At 43.3% G+C, this 19,026-nt stretch overlaps 1 pseudogene; it reads left to right on the top strand.

Moving 5' to 3' along the window:
- The first annotated feature begins 8,861 nt into the window (after positions 1-8,861).
- LOC129035946 (cofilin-1-like) lies at positions 8,862-16,394 on the top strand (annotated as a pseudogene).
- The last annotated feature ends 2,632 nt before the right edge of the window (positions 16,395-19,026 follow it).

Raw genomic sequence — 19,026 nt, 5'->3', positions numbered from 1 at the left:
TAAATATTTTCATTAAAAAACTTTAAAACTAAAAGTTCAAAGATATGTTCTCCTCTCTTATTTCTTGTCAAAACATGACTTAAGACCCAAAACTAATCTACTTTCAATTTTATTCCATATTTCAGTGCTGTCATAGTACTCAGCAAAGAGTATTGGAATACGATCATTTTTTATTTTGTTGATGTTACCGACAGCTTTATTTCACAAAGCAATCTTATACTATGTCTACCAGTGGCAGGGCATAGAGGTCAAATAGTCTATCCTTACAGGTAGAGAGCTTATTAAATGGCACGTCTATTAAACCCGATGGACAACATAAAGAAACATTTCAGCAAAATACTTTTAACATAGTTCAATGAAGATATGGCTCAAAAGGGTAGTAAATAATTTAAATGGAGACCAATAGGGAATTTGTTATATTTTTTACTAGCATCTTCAAAATTATATTTCAAGCAGAGTGGTTAGAATAGAGAAAAACACAAAAGCTTACAAACCTCATGTCGTGGGTATTTCCTACAGCAAATATAAAAGGAACATCAACCCAAATCCAAATATTAATAAATCAACAATTCTATCACAGAGTTCATTTAAAACAATCTCACTATAAATATTGTATCACTGTGAACTAAGGAAACAGTTTTTTAAAAATTACCTTACTGTCTTTTTTATTTTTGTTTTGGAAGACAGTCAATTTTAAAATTCTACTTATGGTAGCACCAATTCATGACAAAACCGCACTTCTAAGAAAAACTGCACCAGAAGAATAGAATAGAAATAATATGGAAAATATTTGTTTACTTATTACATACTATTTGGTGTGAAAATCTAAATTAGAAAATAACATGTGTGAATTCATAGTTGGGAATTTCTTTTCTTTTCAGATATCCCTGGTAACTCTTTGGTTATCAAAAATCAAGCTGATTATCTTTTTAATCACAATGTTTTTCTCCTGTATATGTTTAACTATATTTAGGAAAACCAGAAGAAAAAGAAAAAGAACAGAATCCATGAAAGAGACCGCGACTTCTTATCCTTATATACAAGCTGTGATTTATGGCCAAAATAACTAACTGAACTGTAACTTTTAATAAGTTTATCATAAATACTATATCTCTTAATCCTGAAATTGGGTCTCTGGTCTCTTACCAGGAATATAAACTACTTGATCAAGGGTTATCAGTAGATTCACCTAGTAGGATAATTAATAAGATACAGAAACATAAAACATGAGTTGTTAAAGTTTACAATTACCTTCCCTCACAGCATCGCTCTAAACGCACTGTCCTTGCTTCAGCACACAGTAAATCATCTACCTAAATGTATTTGCACCCAATCATTTTTTAAAGTCACAATCTTTGTAGTGTCAACTTGTCAAAGGTCAAAGGGAAGAACAGGCAAGATTCCCAAATCAATCTGCTTGTAGAAACTGTCTCATTTCATTTCAAATTACCTGCTGTGGTTGAAGCAGGCTATGGACAAACTGCCTTCCTCCATAAACCATGACAGCACAGGTCGAACTTATGTGATCATTCATAAGGGGCAAGTCGTGCCGGTTCTGTCATTAACTACTTTTAAACGGCTGTGCAGGGTTAAGTGATCTTGCAGGGCAGCCGCAGATATAAATACTGTTTGGACAGTTTAATGTCAAGAGACAACTCCTCTGGGATTAAAACTGTGTAACCCAATAGGATGGTTGTCAATACAAGGATTAAGGTACTTTGGTCCAGTTACTTGAAGTCATACCTTTACATGTTTTGTCCAAGTGACACTATAGGAGACCCCAAATGAGTGCCATCCATCTACATCATGCAACTCCCAGACAGCATTCTGAGAATATTAAAAATAACTTCAGGCATTCAGAGGCTCACTCTCCCAGGTGTTCAAGAGTTTACATTTGTCCTTGTGAGGCTGACCAGAAAATGAGAGCACATTGCTGTTGGGAGCAGGTGCCTTGCAGCAGCCTCGCAGCCTTGGACTTCCAGAACTCATGATCAATGGGAATATCAAAGACCCACTGCTGTCCATAACATCAGGGAAGTTGGGTACAGTAAATCGTGCAAAAAAGAGCCATGGTATAAGAAAAAAGACTGAAATGCCTATTCCATTGCTTTTCTAGTGCCCGTCCCTTGAGATAAACCCTATAATATCTAAAGATAACAACAACTAGTATTTATTGAGTGCTTAGGATATGTTGGGCACTCACTGTACTAAGTGCTTTGTATGGATGACTCATTTAAATCTTACAATAACCAAATGAGGAATCTGTTATTGCCCCTGTTTATCATAGGTGAGAAAGCTACAGACCACAGCAGGTAATCATTTGCCCCAAGTCAAATAGCCAGTAGTGATGAAGAACAGGAACAAATACTGTACCTGACTCCAGAACTCTCACTACAATGGTATGCCCCCTCCACTATAATTATGACTCCTGTGAGAAATTCTACTTGCTTGACTTATAAAGTATTTATAATATACACTGGCTTAGCTTTCTTTAACGTGCATTAGCTGCATGCAAAACTGTCTGAATCATTAAAAGAAAAGCGTTGCTAAGTTACTCAGAAACCAAAGACAGCCAAATCAGGCTGATATGTGAGTATCTCTGTGGGTACATGAAGATTTTCCAGAGGGTACGTGGGCACAAATAGTTTTAAGGAAATGCATTTCAAAATCTTTTTCTAAAATTGATCCACCTGAGAAAATATAAACCTCTACTTAACCCAAAGCCTATTTACCAGGTCCCTGAAATTCCCTCCCCAATCCATTCCGTTAAGAGATGCATTTCAACCAAAAGATTTTTGTGTTTAAAACTCATCTATCAAATATATCAAATAGGTTGTAATATATTTATGGTGTTTTGATCAATTTCCAGTGCTACCTCAATACAGAGGAAAAATGTTAACCTTTAGAACCTTATAGGATATTTGAAAAGAAATTTCAATTTACATACCTAGTTTTGTAGCAGAGAATTACATGGTAGTTAATAAGGGCTTTCAAACATAAGGATGTATTTCATCAAGGTAAAATTCTATGAGGGAAAGAGAATGGAAATACAGTTCCAAGGAAAAAAAGGAACAATGCTATGGAAGAGTCGTGTAATTTTTTTTATTTTTTTATTTTTATTTTTATTTATTTATTTATTTATTTTTGAGACAGAGTTTTGCCCTTGTCGCCCCCGCTGAGGTGCAATGGCACGATCTCAGGTTACCGCAACCTCGGCCTCCCGAGTTCAAGTGATTCTTCTGCCTCAGCCTCCCGAGTAGCTGGGATTACAGGCATGCACCACCACACCCGGTTAATTTTGTATTTTTAATAGAGATGGCGTTTCTCCATGCTGGTCAGGCTGGTCTCAAACTCCCGACCTCAGGTGATCCGCTCGCCTCAGCCTCCCAAATTTCTGGGATGACAGACTTGAGTCACCGTGCCCGGCCCCGGGTTGTGTATTTTTTAAATTGGCTCTGGTAAGTGCAAAATCCCATGATATTCATATTCCTTTGGACACATTTAAATCAGTTTCTCAGCCTCAGCACTGTTGACATTTGGGGCTAGATATTTGTGTTATAGTTTGCTGTCTAGTGCATTATAGGATCTTGACCAGCATCCTTGATCTCTGCACGCACATGCGCGCACGCGCACAGACACACACACACACACACACACACACACACAGCTGTGACCACAAGACTTTGCCTAATGTCTCCTGGGGAGCAAAATCACTCCTGGTTGAGAATCCTTAAACAAAAGATACTATAGATTTATTATCGATTTTCAAAATTGGATATTTAAATTTATGAAAAATGTTAAATGTCCACTAAAACTTGTGCAAAAGAGTCCATTTTTCTTGAGACAGGGTCTCTCTCTGTCACCCAGGCAGCAGAGCAGTGGCATGGACACAGCTTACTACACTGTTGACCTCCTAGGCTCAAGCAATCCTCCCACTTCAGCCTCCCGAGTAGCTGGAACTACAAGCATGTGCCACCATGCCCAGCTACTTTTTAAACTTTTTATAGAGATGGGGTTTCACCATGTTGCCCAGGCTGGTCTCAAACTCCTAGGCTCAAGAAATCCTCCCTCCTCGATATCCCAAAGTGCTGGGATTACAGGTGTGAGCCAACTTGCCCGCTGCCCATAATCTTTAAAATTATCTCTAGAAGTGTATATGGGAAACAACATTCCAAGACCATGGAATTAAATAGGAATAGTTGGTGACAAATGTGGTGTGGGCAGAAGAAACCTCCACTGAAGCTAGGACCTCAGCTGAGACTTGCACTTTTCAGTCTCAACTGCTAGGATGATTCAGGTCCACAGAAGTCAAACAAAGCAGCCAAGCCATCATAAAAGGCAGTGTCAGTGTGATACTTGAACGTGTGACTCTGAATAATCACCAGTTTAAAAGAAGCAGAAATAACAATGAGTAGGTGTTATTCCTCAGTAATTTTAAAAGCACACCTTTGGAAGAAAAAGCATAAACTGGGATAGGCCAAATTGAGGAGAACCTGAGAAACTCCCTAAAAACATGAAAGGTCACAGATCACATCTTCCTACTTTTGAATTTGTTGTAGTACTGTGTAGCACTTATCCATGCTTAAAAGTGAACTTACAGTTGTGTTTAATTTTAATTATCTCTCTTGATACTAACAAGAGTCTGGAGGGGTTAGAATCACAAGGACCTTAGTTTTTCACAGGCAAAACTGTCCAGGCCTGTTCTACCCCCAGCCACAAACAGAAGCTAGGCTGGAGGAGAAATCAAACCTCCTTATCAGACTGTGACAGGTAAACTACAGTCCCTAAAAATCAGCAGTAATCATTCTCTTATGTTAATTACACTGTCACTTAGATACATTAATTGTACAATATCAGATATTTGCCAAAATGACCCTGAAATGTCAACTAAAATATCAAAGTGTAAGTCACAACCTTTTCTTTTTTTATTTTATTTTATTTTAGAGACAGGCTCTTGCTCTGTCACCTAGGCTGGAGTACAGTGGTGCAATCATAGCTCCCTGCAACCTCAAATTCATGGGCTCAAGCAATCCTCCCACCTTACCCTCCAAAGTAGCTAGAACTATAGGCGTGTGCCAACATGCCTGGCTAATTTAATTTTTATTTTTTGTAGAGATGGAATCTTGCTACGTTGCCCAAGGAACAAAGCTCCTGGCTTCAAGTGATCCTCCTGCTTCAGCCTCCCAAAGCCTTGGGATTACAGGGATGAGCCACTGCACCCAGCCCACAGTCTTTCTACTGGGAATCTTAAATGACTTTTAGTAACTCAAGCAAAGTGGGAAAAAAGTTCATAATATCAAAATTAGGAAATACATATAGGCTAAACTGAGAAGAAAAAATCACCCATAATCTCACCACCAATAAGCTCTATAGATGATCCTTTTAAATTTAATGGTACACTACAAAAATGCCTTTAAAATAGTCTGTATCTTCTGACCTCACCTCAAGCTTTAGGTTACTAGAGCATGCATTATCATCCTGGCTTTATAAATGAGGAAGGAAGTCCAGACGTGGTGGCTCACGCCTGTAATCCTAGCACTTTGGGAGGCCGAGGCAGGCAGATCACCTGAGGTCAGGAGTTTGAGACCAGCCTGACCAACATAGAGAAATCCTGTCTCTACTAAAAATACAAAATTAGACAGGCATGGTGGCACATGCCTGTAATCCCAGCTACTCAGAAGGCTGAGGCAGGAGAATCGCTTGAACCCAGGAAGCAGAGGTTGCAGCGAGCCAAGATCGCGCCATTGTACTCCAGCCTGGGCAACAAGAGCAAAACTCTGTCTCAAATAAATAAATAAATAAATAAAGAAGGAAGGAAGGAGAGCCCAAGACGTTAAGTGACTCACGCCCCAAGTCCAGCGCTCTTTCTGCTGAAATACACAGCCTTCAAAAACAAAAGCAGGCAACGGTTGTTTTAAGCATGCCAAATATTCATTTTTGGCTCAGCTGCCAGTGTGAAGACAGTTTCATAATTTGATCCTAGTTAAGACAGATTAGCTAGCCAAGTGTGCATTTGATATCTGAATGTTTAAAAGAAAAAAAAAAAAGTCAGGATACTCCATCCTTGGATGTTCTAAAGAATCTTTTTCTGGAAAGTGCTTTCTGGGCTCCAACGTGCTGGAGCTTAGTCCCCTGCATTAGTGAATACAAGGCAATCCTGGCCTGAGAATTCCCCGTCTAGCCGGGGGATTGGCAACACACAAACAAAGGCTTAAAGAGAAGAAGCAGCATACTAATGAGTGCATGTCCTACACTGCGGGCCAGATACTCAAATGCCCAACACACTGAACAAAAGAACCGTCATGGTGAGAGGAGACAGGAAGCATTCATGCAGTCAGACAACACATACTTGGTGGGTGCCTGAGTGTTAGGCAGCGTTCTAGGCTCTGGTGATACAGGAGTGGTTCAGACAAAGCAGCCTGGGGTGGTGGAAAAGCAATGCAGCCAGGCCTATGGGAACATAAATTCTAGTGTACCTCTCACTAGCCAACAAGGCAAATTATGGAATCTCTGAGTCTCAGTTTCCTCCATTTATGATGGAAATATCTAGTCCATTGTATGAAATTAGCTAATACATAAATTTTATTTATTTGAAACAGGGTCCCACTCTGTCGCCCAGGCTGGAGTGCAGTGGCACGATTATGGCTCACTGCAGCCTTGAGCTCCCAAGCTCAATGAATCCTCCCACCTCAGCCTCCCAAGTAGCTGAGACTACAGGCGTGTGCCACAATACCTGCTAACTTTTGTATTTTTTGTAGAGATGAGAGGTCTTGCCATGTTGCCCAGGCTGGTCTCAAACTCCTGGGTTCAAGCCATCCTCCCACCTCAGCCTCCCAGAGTGCTGGAATTACAGGTGTGAGCCACTGCAACCAACCTAGGTAATGTGTTTAAAGTACACGATACATTACTATGTGTGGAGCTCAATAAATGTTATTCATGGTAACATGAGTAGTAATGATACATTACTCTGTATGGAGCTCAACAACTGTTCTTCATGGAAGCTAATTTTGACTGAGATTTTTACTATGTTCTGAGGACTGTGCTAGTCATATCACATATATTATCTCATTTAATCCTCACAATTTAGCATAATAATTTATGGATGATGAAATTAATCATAGTAACTCTGTCCAAGGACATAAAATTATCAAGGTAAGAGTCAATATTCAAATCCTAGTAGTTATCTCTAGAGCTTATGATTGTAAAGATTCAAACGCCAGGTGTGGTGGCTCACACCTGTAATCCCAGCACTTTGGGAGGCTGAGGCGGGTGGATCATGAGGTCAGGAGATCAAGACCATCCTGACTAACACGATGAAACCCCGTCTCTACTAAAAATACAAAAATTAGCCAGGCATGGTGGCACAGGCCTGTAGTCCCAGCTACTTGGGAGGCTGAGGCAGTAGAATCGCTTGAACCTGGGAAGTGGAGGTTACAGTGAGCCAAGCTCATGCCACTGCACTCCAGCCTGGGAGACAGAGAGAGACTCCATCTCAAAAAAAAAAAAAAAAGATTCTAAATTATACCACCTCCTCATCTTCCCCCATGGTCTCAATCCCACCCCAACTCTCCACCTTCCTTTCCTTTTCTTTGAAGGCAATTTTTAGTCCTTGTTCTAAAGGAGAGGAAGGAAGCAAAAAGAGAGGACTCTGAAGTGTGCTGAGGCCTCTGCAGATCTACCACGGGATTCCTTGATCTCCACTTGCTATTTGTATCCTTCCTTTCATCTGTTGCTTCCAAGCAGGTCTCCAAATTCTGATTCCTCTGACTCATTTCTTACTTAAATTTCTTAACTTGCAGAACTAGAGTTCCTTGAGTGAACCAGTCATTTCATTAATAATTCAATGAATCCCTGCTGCTTCTAATCATGAAGTTCAAGATATAGTGCTCATGTTAGAAGCATCTAAATTGCAAGTCAACACCTATAATTCTTTTATTAAGAATTTGGGTGCATATTCAGTTGGAATCCCTGCTTGTTCTGTACACAGTATCTTAATAACTACGTACCGTGCATGTTTCTCTCAATCAGCAGTCACAAGGGTTCTTCCCCTGACTGCAGTTGTAGGGAATAACAGGTTGTCTCTTGGAAATGGAAATGGTCTCCTCTAAGGCTTTCCAAGTGAATCTGGAACACACTTCTGAGCTGGGGTAATCATATAATTTATTGTCCAAACTCGACACTTTAGAGAGTGAAAGGAAACACTAGTAATAATTATACTGGGACAACAGGTCTAAACTGGAGCTTTTCTGGGCAAATCAGAATTCATAGTTACCTTACTCAAAACCTATGGTTTAAGTCAAGTCATGCCAAATATGATCTCCAAATGTAGTGAAAATCCACTCAGACATTTAGCCTGACACAGTTACAGACGAACAGGTAGAATCTACTTTTTCTTTAGATTGTGATGCAATTCATAATATCAACCTCGGTCATATTACATGCTATGCCCACTCATTTTGGCACTTGACTTTTTTCTTTTAATACAAGGCACGTTTATGTGCCTGACACCATGTTACTCTTTAACTGAGTATGGCAAACACACAATGTATATATTCAATTGGTTGGAGCAATGATTTCCAAAGTGTGGCATGTCCATTACTCAAAAGCCAGGAATAGGGACTACCTCAGGTGGGCTCGATTTGGGACACACATAATAACTCCAGAATCTACCTTCCAGCACCACTGTTTCTGAATCCTGGGTTCCCTTCCCAGCATTCTCCCCTTCCTCTCCTGTGGAAGGGTGAGTCTGCTTTATTGATGTTTCAACACTTTATGTTCTGAGCACTTGAGTCACATGGGCCCCAGCTGGCTTGACCTTGGTGGTATGCCTTGATCCAGTCACTGTGGCCAGAGAACGGAATATGGTGATTGGCTTAGCCAAGGTGAGAGGGATGGAGTCTGCTGGACCTGAAACATGGCATGAGAAGCAGACTGTTCCTTACTGTGGCAGATAGACTCATGATACTCATACAAGTGACTGCCATGAGTCCACCTCCTGGCATTCATGCTCTTGTGCAATCCCTTCCACTTAAGAATGAACACAGCCTGTGTCTGGCTTCTAACTAATAGAACACAGCAAAGGTAATGGGGTATATATAATTGTTTGAAAAGATTGTAGAACCTGTCTTGCTGAAGTCTTTTTCTTTCCCTTGCTGACTTCATCAAGCAAGCAGCTATGTTGAAAGCCTGTGTGGGAAGGGACTGAGCATGGCTTCTAGGACCTGAGGCTGGCCTACAGACAATAGCCAGTAAGAAAATGAGGCCCTCATTCCAGTGGTCTGCAAGGAACTGAGTTCAGCCAATGACCATGTTAGTTTGGAAGAAGATATTTCCCCAGTCAAGCCTCAGATGAGAACACAGCCATAGCCACCATGTTGTAGCCTTGGAGAGGACCCAGTGAAGCTACACCCAGACTCTTGACCTATAGACTGTGAGATGATAAATATATTGTTGAATCTGTGATAATATTATGACACGGCAACAGGTAACTAATGCACCCACAAAAGCAAAGACAGAGTGCCATTGTCACAGAAATGGAGAATAGATGCTGCATGGCAAAAACAATGTCTACATGGCCGGGCATGGTGGCTCACACCTGTAATCCCAAAACTTTGGAAGGCTGAGGCAGGCGGATCACAAGGTCAGGAGTTCAAGACCAGCCTAGCCAATATGGTGAAACCCCATCTCTACTACAAATACAAAAATTAGCTGGGCATGGTGGCATGCACCTGTAGTCCCAGCTACTCGGGAGGCTGAGGCAGGAAATCACTTGAATTCGGGAGGCACAGGTTGCAGTGAGCCAAGATAGTGCCACTGCGCTCCAGCCTGGCGACAGAGAGAGATTCCATCTCAAAAAAAAAAAAGTCTACCACAATGAGCAATCTGATTAAATATTTGCCATTCAATCCTGTTGTTTGCCTAAGTAGACTATAAATGTCAAATTGATTGATCAATAATCCAATTAATTGAATTACAGATTATCAGAAAATAAATTCACTTAACCGTCATATTTAACCACCAAAAATACCTGTTTTAAAAAAATGTGGCCAGGCGCGGTGGCTCACGTGTGTAATCCCAGCGCTTTGGGAGGCCAAGGTGGGCGGATCACCTAAGGTTGGGAGTTCAAGACCAGCCTGACCAACATGGAGAAACACCGTCTCCACTCAAAATACAAAAATAGCCGGGTGTGTTGGTGCATGCCTGTAATCCCAGCTACTTGGGAGGCTGAGGCAGAAGAATCCCTTAAACTCGGGAGGCTGAGGCTGCGGTGAGCCGAGATCACGCCATTGCACTCCAGCCTGGGAAACAAAGAGCAAAACTCTGTCTCCAAAAAAAAAACAAATGTAATCTTTGATTTTTGAACCATTTATACCAACGAAATTATACCAGCCACCTAATAATCATACTTAAAACTGACTGCAATCAGTATTTCATGGTCCAATAAGATGAAATCAAATCACAGAAAATGAAAAGGGAAATAAGCATAATAAATATAAAACTAATTAAATAATGCTATTTATAAAATTTAACATAGTCCATATTACAGTCTATGCTGACTTGGAATCAGTCACAGTATTTTAAGAAATGATATTTTCAACATTTACATATAAAAATTCAGAAATTGGCCAGGGGTGGTGGCTCACGCCTGTAATGCCAGCACTTTGGGAGGCTGAGGCAGGCGGATCACGAATTCAGGAGATCAAGACCATCCTGGCTAACACGGTGAAACCCCATCTCTCCTAAAAATACAAAAAATTCACTGGGCATGGTGACATGTACCTGTAGTCCCAGCTACTTGGAAGGCTGAGACAGGAGAATCACTTGAACCTAGGAGGCGGAGGTTGCAGTGAGCTAAGATCGCACCACTGCACTCCAGCCTGGGCAACAGAGCGAGACTCTGTCAAAAAAAAAAAAAAAAAATTCAGAAACTACAAATATACTTGATGAATTTTTGAAGTTTGATGAACTTTTAAATGTAAAAATTCTCATGTAACCACCACCCAGATTAAGATAGAGAACATTCTCAGTAACCCATCAGCTTCCTTCATGTCCCCTCCCAGTCCTTACTCCAACCATTAGTTTCGCCTGCTTTTGAAATTTATCTCTAATTACAACACACAGCATGTGTGTTGCATCCCTCTTCTCTCACTCAGCATTGTGTTTGTGAGGTGTAGCAGCAGCTCATTTTCTCTACCAAATAGTATTCAACTGCAGGACCATAGCAAATTTGTTTATCAATTCTACCACTGATGGACATCTAGGTTCTTTCTAATCTTGGGTTATTTTTAGGAATAATGCTGCTGTACACATTCTTGTATCATTTTTTAGTGTATTTACTCTTGGGTGTATATTTCAGAGTAGAATTACTGTCATTGGGTATATTTACCGTCAACACTGACAAAGAATTTTCAAAGTGTTTGTTCCTATGTACATTCCTACAAGCAGTGTCTGAGTGTTCCAGTTGCTCTGCATCTTCAATAACACCTGGTATTGACAGTTTAACATTTTTAACCATTCTAGGATATATACACGGAGCTCAGGAACCTGATAAAAAGGAAAGGCACAGTAGGGGTGTGGTGGAGCTGGGCAGCACAGAAGTCCAGTAATCATAACCCCCAACCCAGCCTGGTTCAAGGGCTGGCGATGGTCAGCACAGGTCACTAAACGGATGCAAATCCCCAAGGGAGAGCCTGGAGGAGTTCAGCTCTCCTCACCTTAGTGTCTGAGGACAGGGCAGGCGCTGAGCTTTTGGCGGAGAAATGGAAAGTTAATGCCAGAGAGTAGCCCCTCACCCCCTTCCCACGTGGATGACTTATTCTGATAGGTGCTGTCCGCTTGCTTGCTTTCGTGTCCTTCCTTCCTTCCTTCCTTTCTTTCTCTTTCTCTTCCTTCCTTCTTTCCTTCCTTCTTTCTTTCTTTATTTGAGATGGAGTCTCACTCTGTCACCCAGGCTGGAGTGCAACAGCGCGATCTCGGCTCATTGCAACTTCCGTCTCCCAGGTTCAAGCAATTCTCCTGCCTTAGCCTCCCGAGTAGCTGGGATTACAGGCATCCGCCACCAAGCCCGACAAATTTTTGTATTTTTCTTAGTAGAGACGGGGTTTCGCCATGTTGGCCAGGCTGGTCTCAAATTCCTGACCTCAGGTGATCCTCCTGCCTCGGCCTCCCAAAGTGCTGGGATTACAGGCGTGAGCCACCACGCCCAGCCAGGTGCTGCCTTCTTGACTCCTACCCATGGGCATCTGCACATTCCTGGAGAAGACACCCCCATCCCATGGATTTGGCTTCTAACTTCATGGTCCCCAATCTTAGCAAGACTTCCCAGCAGCACAATTACTTCTCCCTCCTCCTCTCCACCTCCTTCAGTGGGTCCTCCCAACCTGCAATCTCTCTCCAAATCCCCATCACTTTCTCAGGTGCCTTCAATAGAGGGTCTTGACTGCTCCTCTTTGAAAAGAGGCAAGTGCTCACTTGACCCTTCATCCTTCACCTACACAGTCATCTGTACCTGTAGGTGAGGCACAGTCATCTGTACCTCCCTCACCTTCCTGCAAACAGGCATCATGCTGCACAGGGGCAAAGACACAAATAAGACATGCTCCTGGTTTGCAAAACATTTTTTTTTCCTATTCCTTCCTCCAGTCCGAGGTGAAATGTTGGACCTGGCCTTCAGGTCGTCACCTCCCGTATCCTCCAGGACCTTGTTCCATTAATTGTCTCCACCACCATGCACTTTTATTTCTAAGCTCTCCTTTTTAACTGGTTCTCCTCTTCATCATAAAAACAGGCTCAAGAATTCCCCCCCCCCCATTTATTTTTAAAGCGTTTTCTTAGTCCACAACCCCCTCTCTAGTAACCTTCCATGCTCACTTCTAACTCTTGAAATAACCAGTCTCCCATTCCCTGCTCCTTCCTCTGCAATCTGGTCTCTACCCCACTATGCCTCTCAATGGTGGCCGCTTTGGAGAAGCTGTTAAATCTAAAGGACGCCCTCCAGGTTTATCTGAATTAAAGAAGATAGGGGAATACCTCTTTCTGTAGTACCAGACACTTTTCACCACTCTCTTTTCTTTGAAACACTTGTCCTTGGTCTCCATGTTACTTTGCAGGCTCATACGTTTTTTAGATGCTTTTTGGGTTCCTCCTTCTCCAGCCCCATAAACATCCATGTTCACCAAGGCTCTGCCCAAGGCTGCCTCCTCTTACTCTTGACACACGCTCCCCTTGGTGAACACATCCACACTCACAGCTTTAACTACTAACTACACGCTGATTACTTTCCAAATGCATTCCCAGGCTAGAACTTTCTGGAGAACTGAGACCTGTACAGTGGGGTCACATCATATCAGTATCTGACTTCAGTGAATTCAAATATACTCATTCAGTAATTTTCTTTTAAACAAGATAAATAAAACCATACAAATAGCCCAGGTCATTCCACAAAATGAGGACTGTAGTGAATGTGGCTGTGATTTCCTAAATGCCTCACATTTCCTAAATGCCTCTGGGGACTTTGAGCACTAGTAAGTGGAGAGTTTCAAGAGACTCCTGGTCCCAAAACATAAGCCAACTACTTCACCTCATGCTCAACTGGAAAAAAAAAAAAAAAAAAAGCCACAGTCTGTTCCAATGCTGGAGCAAAAGGTACCATTCTTACATATGAATTTCATGCTTCAACCCAGCGCCTTCCTAAGAATTTTTGGTTCCATCAGATCCTGGCCGCAGCTGCAGCAGTTCTCCTCTCCTGGGGCTCTCCCTGCCATCTCCTTCTTACTTCCAGGAACATGGCATTGGGTGTGGCTGTTTCTGATGGCATCATCAAGGTGCTCAATGAGGCCAGGTGTGGTGGCTCACGCCTGTAATCCTAGCATTTTGGGAGGCTGAGGTGGGTGGATCACCTGAGGTCAGGAGTTCGAGACGAGCCTGGCCAATATGGTGAAACCCTGTCTCTACTAAAAATACAAAAATTAGCCGGGCACAATGGCGCATGCCTGTAATCCCAGCTACTCGGGAGGCCGAGGCATAAAAATTGCTTGAACCTGGGAGGTGGAGGGTGCAGTGAACTGAGATCGCGCCATTACACTCCAGCCTGGATGGCAGAGCAAGACTCTGTCTCAGAAAAAAAAAAAAAGAAAGAAAAAGAAAAAAGAAAAAAAAAGGTGTTCAATGACATGATGACAAGAAGGAGCACAAGTCTTCAACAGCAGAGGAGGTGAAGACACGTAAGAAGGTGGTGCTCTTCTGCTGAGTGGGGACGAGAATATCATCGTTGAGGAGGGCAGCGGGACCCTGGCAGGTGAAGTGGGGCAGGCTGTTGACAACTCCTACACCATGGTTGTCAAGGTCAAGATGCTGCCAGACAAGGACTGCCACTATGTCCTCTGTGATGCAACCTATGAGACCAAAGTGAGCCAAGAGGAGGACCTGGTGTTTATCTTCTGAGCCCCTCAGTCTGCACCTCTAAGAGTAGAATGATCTATGTCAGCTCCAAGGATACCATCAAGAAGAAGCTGACAGGGATCCTGCATGAATTACCAGCAAATGGCTACAGGAGGTCAAGGACCTCTGTACCCAGGCGGACAAGCTAGAGGCAGCACTGTCATCTCCTGCAGGGCAAGCCTTGGTGAGCCCCCTCCGGCCTCCTGCCTGGAGCACCTGGCAGCCCCAGACCTGCCCTTGGGGATTGCAGGCTGCCCCCTTCCTGCCAGATGAGAGGGGCTGGGGGGCTTCCAGCAGAGGGAGGGCAATCCCTTCACCGCAGTTAACCTAAGTTAGGAGTTAACCGAGTAAATGAGTTTGAGTAAGATTACTGTAGCTCCCACTACAGCAACAGACACCTTTTTTGTGCTCAATGAATGTTATTGAATTAAGTTGAAGCAATATACAGAAAGATTTCGAGGGATGGAAAAGCACACGGTTTAGCAGAAAATACCAAGAAACTTCAATATCGTGGAGGTGTGAAATGTGAGGTGGGGATTAGGGAAGCAAGGGGGCAGGGAAGAGGTGGCTGAAGGTGGTCTGGACAGGTGAGCAGGGCCTGCTTGCCACATATATCCCCATGCTGGGCTATGACATCTGTATCCCCAGAATACAGGGCCTATGTGCTAAGCTAAGGACTGGAAATTTCATTCTAGAATTTCTGGGAAGATTTGCAGTGTTTCAAGAAAGAAGGTGACAAGATAAGATTTACACTTTAGACTGCCTGACACTGGGTAGAGAAGAGATTAATATGGAAAGAGAATACGGACAAGGAGGCCCTTTAGTAAGCTGATGAGAAGCGACCTCCACTTGGAGGAAAAATAAAGACACAGCTGTTAAATCCTTAAGGCAGTTTTAAGGAAAATAGCCTTAAATTAAAACCCTTAAATAACATGTCCAGTAAACTGAGGATTTGCTGCTTTGCCAAGATTAATATCATAAAGTATGTATTCCTTCACCTCCTCTTCATGTTACATTGTCACCGTATCTTAATACATTATTTTCTCCATTCATGTGTCTGAATAAACACCCTTTTCTCTTTCCCAAGCCCCAACCTCTCTGAGCTCTTCTCCCAGCCCTCCTGCTGATCCTGAGATGGAATTTCTGCAGTGAATTTTTTTTCTTTGATACCATCTTCCTCCCTTTTCCCCGACTTCCCTTTGTTTAAAAGCATGAATGCTCATATATACTCTGAGCTGAATTTTTTTCTTCTTGAGCTTTCTAGAGCCAGTGTTAAGCCAGCCTTGAGCCTGGTCCCTTACGCCTTTTCCTACCAGCCTTTCTTTCTTCCTGCCTAATCTCACAAAAGAGCAACTCACACATAGTGCCCACCACCCACTTCCTCCCTAATTAACCATGTAATCTGGTCTTGATGCTCCAGGAATCTGTCCTCCCGAAGGCCCTTACATCCTAGCAGGATGAAGCATGTGCAAAACAACACGCCCCAAGGCAGTGGCGAAACAGTGCAAAGAAAGGCTGGAGAAAAAGCAGGCAGGAACACAAGAAGGAGCTGGCGTATGACCTGCACCTTGGAAGAAGGGCCACCTGGTTCTCACAGGTGACAGAAAGCTAACTCAAATTAATTTAGGCAAAAAAGGGGAATGTATTGTCCCCAGCAGAAGAGAAATCCAAGGAGGGATCTCAGGGTTTCATTGATGCCTATCAGGGCACATTCCTGAAATCCCTTGACCCCTTGGCCCTGCTCCCGAGTTGAGTTTGTTCTCCGACAGGTTTTTGCCACGCTGTAGAATAAATGGTTGTGGCAGCTCCAGGCTCACACAGCCTCAGAGCTGACGGTCACGGTCTCTCTCCAGGTGCTCACATCAACCCCGGAAAAAGGCTGGCTGCTCAGCTTAGCTCACATGCTTCCTCCACAGCTTCCAAAAAAAGGAGAGGGTGTGACACTGAAGGAATAACCAGCAAGTATGATAGGATTTTAGCAAGAGATTACTTGGAGGGAATTGAGGGACACAGATGGTGATTGACAGGGTGTATCTGGGGGGAGAATATGCATTCCCATGCATGGGGAGAAGGATACGAAGAGAAGTTGTTATTGAAAAAGACGTTGGGAATGAAACTGAGGCCTAGAATATCATTCTAAAGTTATGTGTGTGATTTTTTTTCCCTTGCCAGAAGTGGGGAGATTGTTTATTTTTAGGCATTGGACACACATTGATGGCTATTAAGCAGGACAATGGCCAAGTGTAACTGAGGCTTTAGAAAAAAGTTGATGGCAATATCAAGTCAAATGAATAGAGGAAGAAATTCCTGAAAGAACAAGGAACCACAGGTCACGACAGTAACCTTCCTAGACTGCTATAGGTAGAAGGGTCATCTCTTACGGAGGCACAATGATGCCTTCTCAAATAGGAAAAGGGGTAACTACTTGTGGAAAGACACTAGGGAAAGATAGCAGAATCCTGATCCTGAAGATTTATGGTTAAGGATGATGGCGAAATATAGTTTCTAGTAATAGAATCCTCCTAGCACATCAGTGCGGTCATACTGGCTGTGTAAACATTAAAATACTTCTGGGCCGGGCGCAGTGGCTCATGCCTGTAATCCCAGCCCTTTGGGAGGCCAAGGCAGGCGGTTCACCTGAGGCCAAGAGTTCAAGACCAGCCTGGCCAACATGGTGATACCTCATCTCTACTAAAAATACAAAAAGTTAGCCAGGCATGGTGGCAGGCAACTGTAATCCCAGCTACTTGGGAGGCTGAGGCATGAGAATCACTTGAACCCAGGAGGCGGAGGTTGCAGTGAGCGGAGATTGCACCATTGCACCCTAGCCTGGGCAACAAACGCAAAACTTCATCTTAAAAAAAAATTAAATAAATAAATAGAAAATAAAATACTTCCGTATCGGTTGGTAAATAGTCGATACCCTAACATGCCCTCCCATGGTCATTGCCTCCTTAACCCCAATCCCAGGACCAGGAGACTTCATATTCCAGCAACAACAGCATTGAGCCTGATGGTGGGGTGGTGGGGTGGTGGGGTGGTGGGGTGGTGGGGTGGGGGATGGAATTCAGAACCTGCTGCATTATACCATGGCCCATGTCCTGTGAGCAGACTGGTTGATGCCTGCACCATATTGATTGTTCAATATTTGGGATCTAAGTCCTAGGTGAGAGCAGACCTCTCATGGAGAAAAATTCCTAAACTATTTCCCAAAACCTGGAAAGTGTTAGGAAGGTTGGGCCACCAAAGAGCAGTTGATGGATGAGGAGCTGCATATTCATGAATGGGTCGCAGACCCTTGTGATAGATGTTGTGATTTATGTAAGAAATATGTATTTGGTTCTTGTCCCAGTTTCCTGGCACACAGCTCCTAAAACTCTTGGAATCTCCAAAGGGATAAGTATTTTTGTATGCTAATGAGATGACTGATGGTTGGGGGCTCTGGTAGCCTCCCAAAGGGGGCTGGTTGCCAAGGGAACCAACCATGTGATTGGATGGTTGGAACTTTTATCTCCACCCCACCTTCATCTCCAGGGAGGGGGGAGAGAGAGGGCTGATGGCTGAGTTATTCACTAATGGCCAATGATGTAATCAATTGTGTCTTTGTAATGAAGCCTCTGTAAAAACTCAAAGGACAGGGCTAGAAGAGCTTCCAGGGTCCTGGATGTGTGGAGGTGTCTGGAGGGTGGTGCACCTGGGAACACATGGAAGGAAACTCTGTGCTCCTCCCCACCTGCCTTGCCCTGTGCATCTCCTCATCTAGCTGCTCGTCTGCATCCTTTATTAATATAACAAACCAGTAAATGTGAGTAACTGTTTCCCTGAGTTGTGAGCCATCCTAGCTAATTAATGGAACCTGAGAAAGGGGTCCTGGTAACTTCATTTATAGCTGGTAGGTTGGAAGCATAGGTGGGCGGGGCACAATGGCTCACACCTGTGATCCCAGCACTTTGGGAGGCCAAGGTGGGTGCTGAGTTCCAGGAGTTTGTGATCACCCTGGGCAATGTAGCAAGACCCCCATCTATATAAAAAATAAAACATTAGCCAGGCATGGTGGCACGTACCTGTGGTCCTAGTTACTCAGGAGGCTGAGGTGGGAGGATCGCTTGAGCCCAGGAGATCAAGGCTGCAGTGAGCCAACGCTGCACTCATCCTGGGCAACGGAGTAAGACCCTGTCTCAAAAAAACAAAAACAAACAAACTAACAAACCCAGAAGTACAGGTGACAACATGCTATGGACTTGCAATTGGCATCTGAAATAGGAGAAGTCTGTGGGACTGAGCCCTTAACCTGCAGGATCTGACTCTAACTCCAGAATTAAATTGAATCATAGGACAGCCCATTGGTGTCTGCTGGAGAATTGCTTGGTTTGTGGGGGGAAAAAACCCCACACATTTTGGTGACTGGGGAGCTCTGTGCTGTGGGGAGTGTGAGTAGGAAAACACTTTGGTTTTCACTAGCTCTTATACCCTTCTGTGGAGCTCACTGTCTGTGGCAGTCAGACTTCGCATTATTGTTCATTTTTAGCTAGGACTAGGATCCTCACCAGCCAATTTCATGCTGGGAAATTATCAGCATTATCTGTC

The sequence above is a fragment of the Pongo pygmaeus genome, chromosome 1 (genome assembly GCF_028885625.2).
Source record: "Pongo pygmaeus isolate AG05252 chromosome 1, NHGRI_mPonPyg2-v2.0_pri, whole genome shotgun sequence".
In the NCBI taxonomy this organism is placed as follows: domain Eukaryota; kingdom Metazoa; phylum Chordata; class Mammalia; order Primates; family Hominidae; genus Pongo; species Pongo pygmaeus.
The sequence above is the reverse complement of the archived record's forward strand: the minus strand, read 5'-3'. Positions and strand labels throughout refer to the sequence as shown.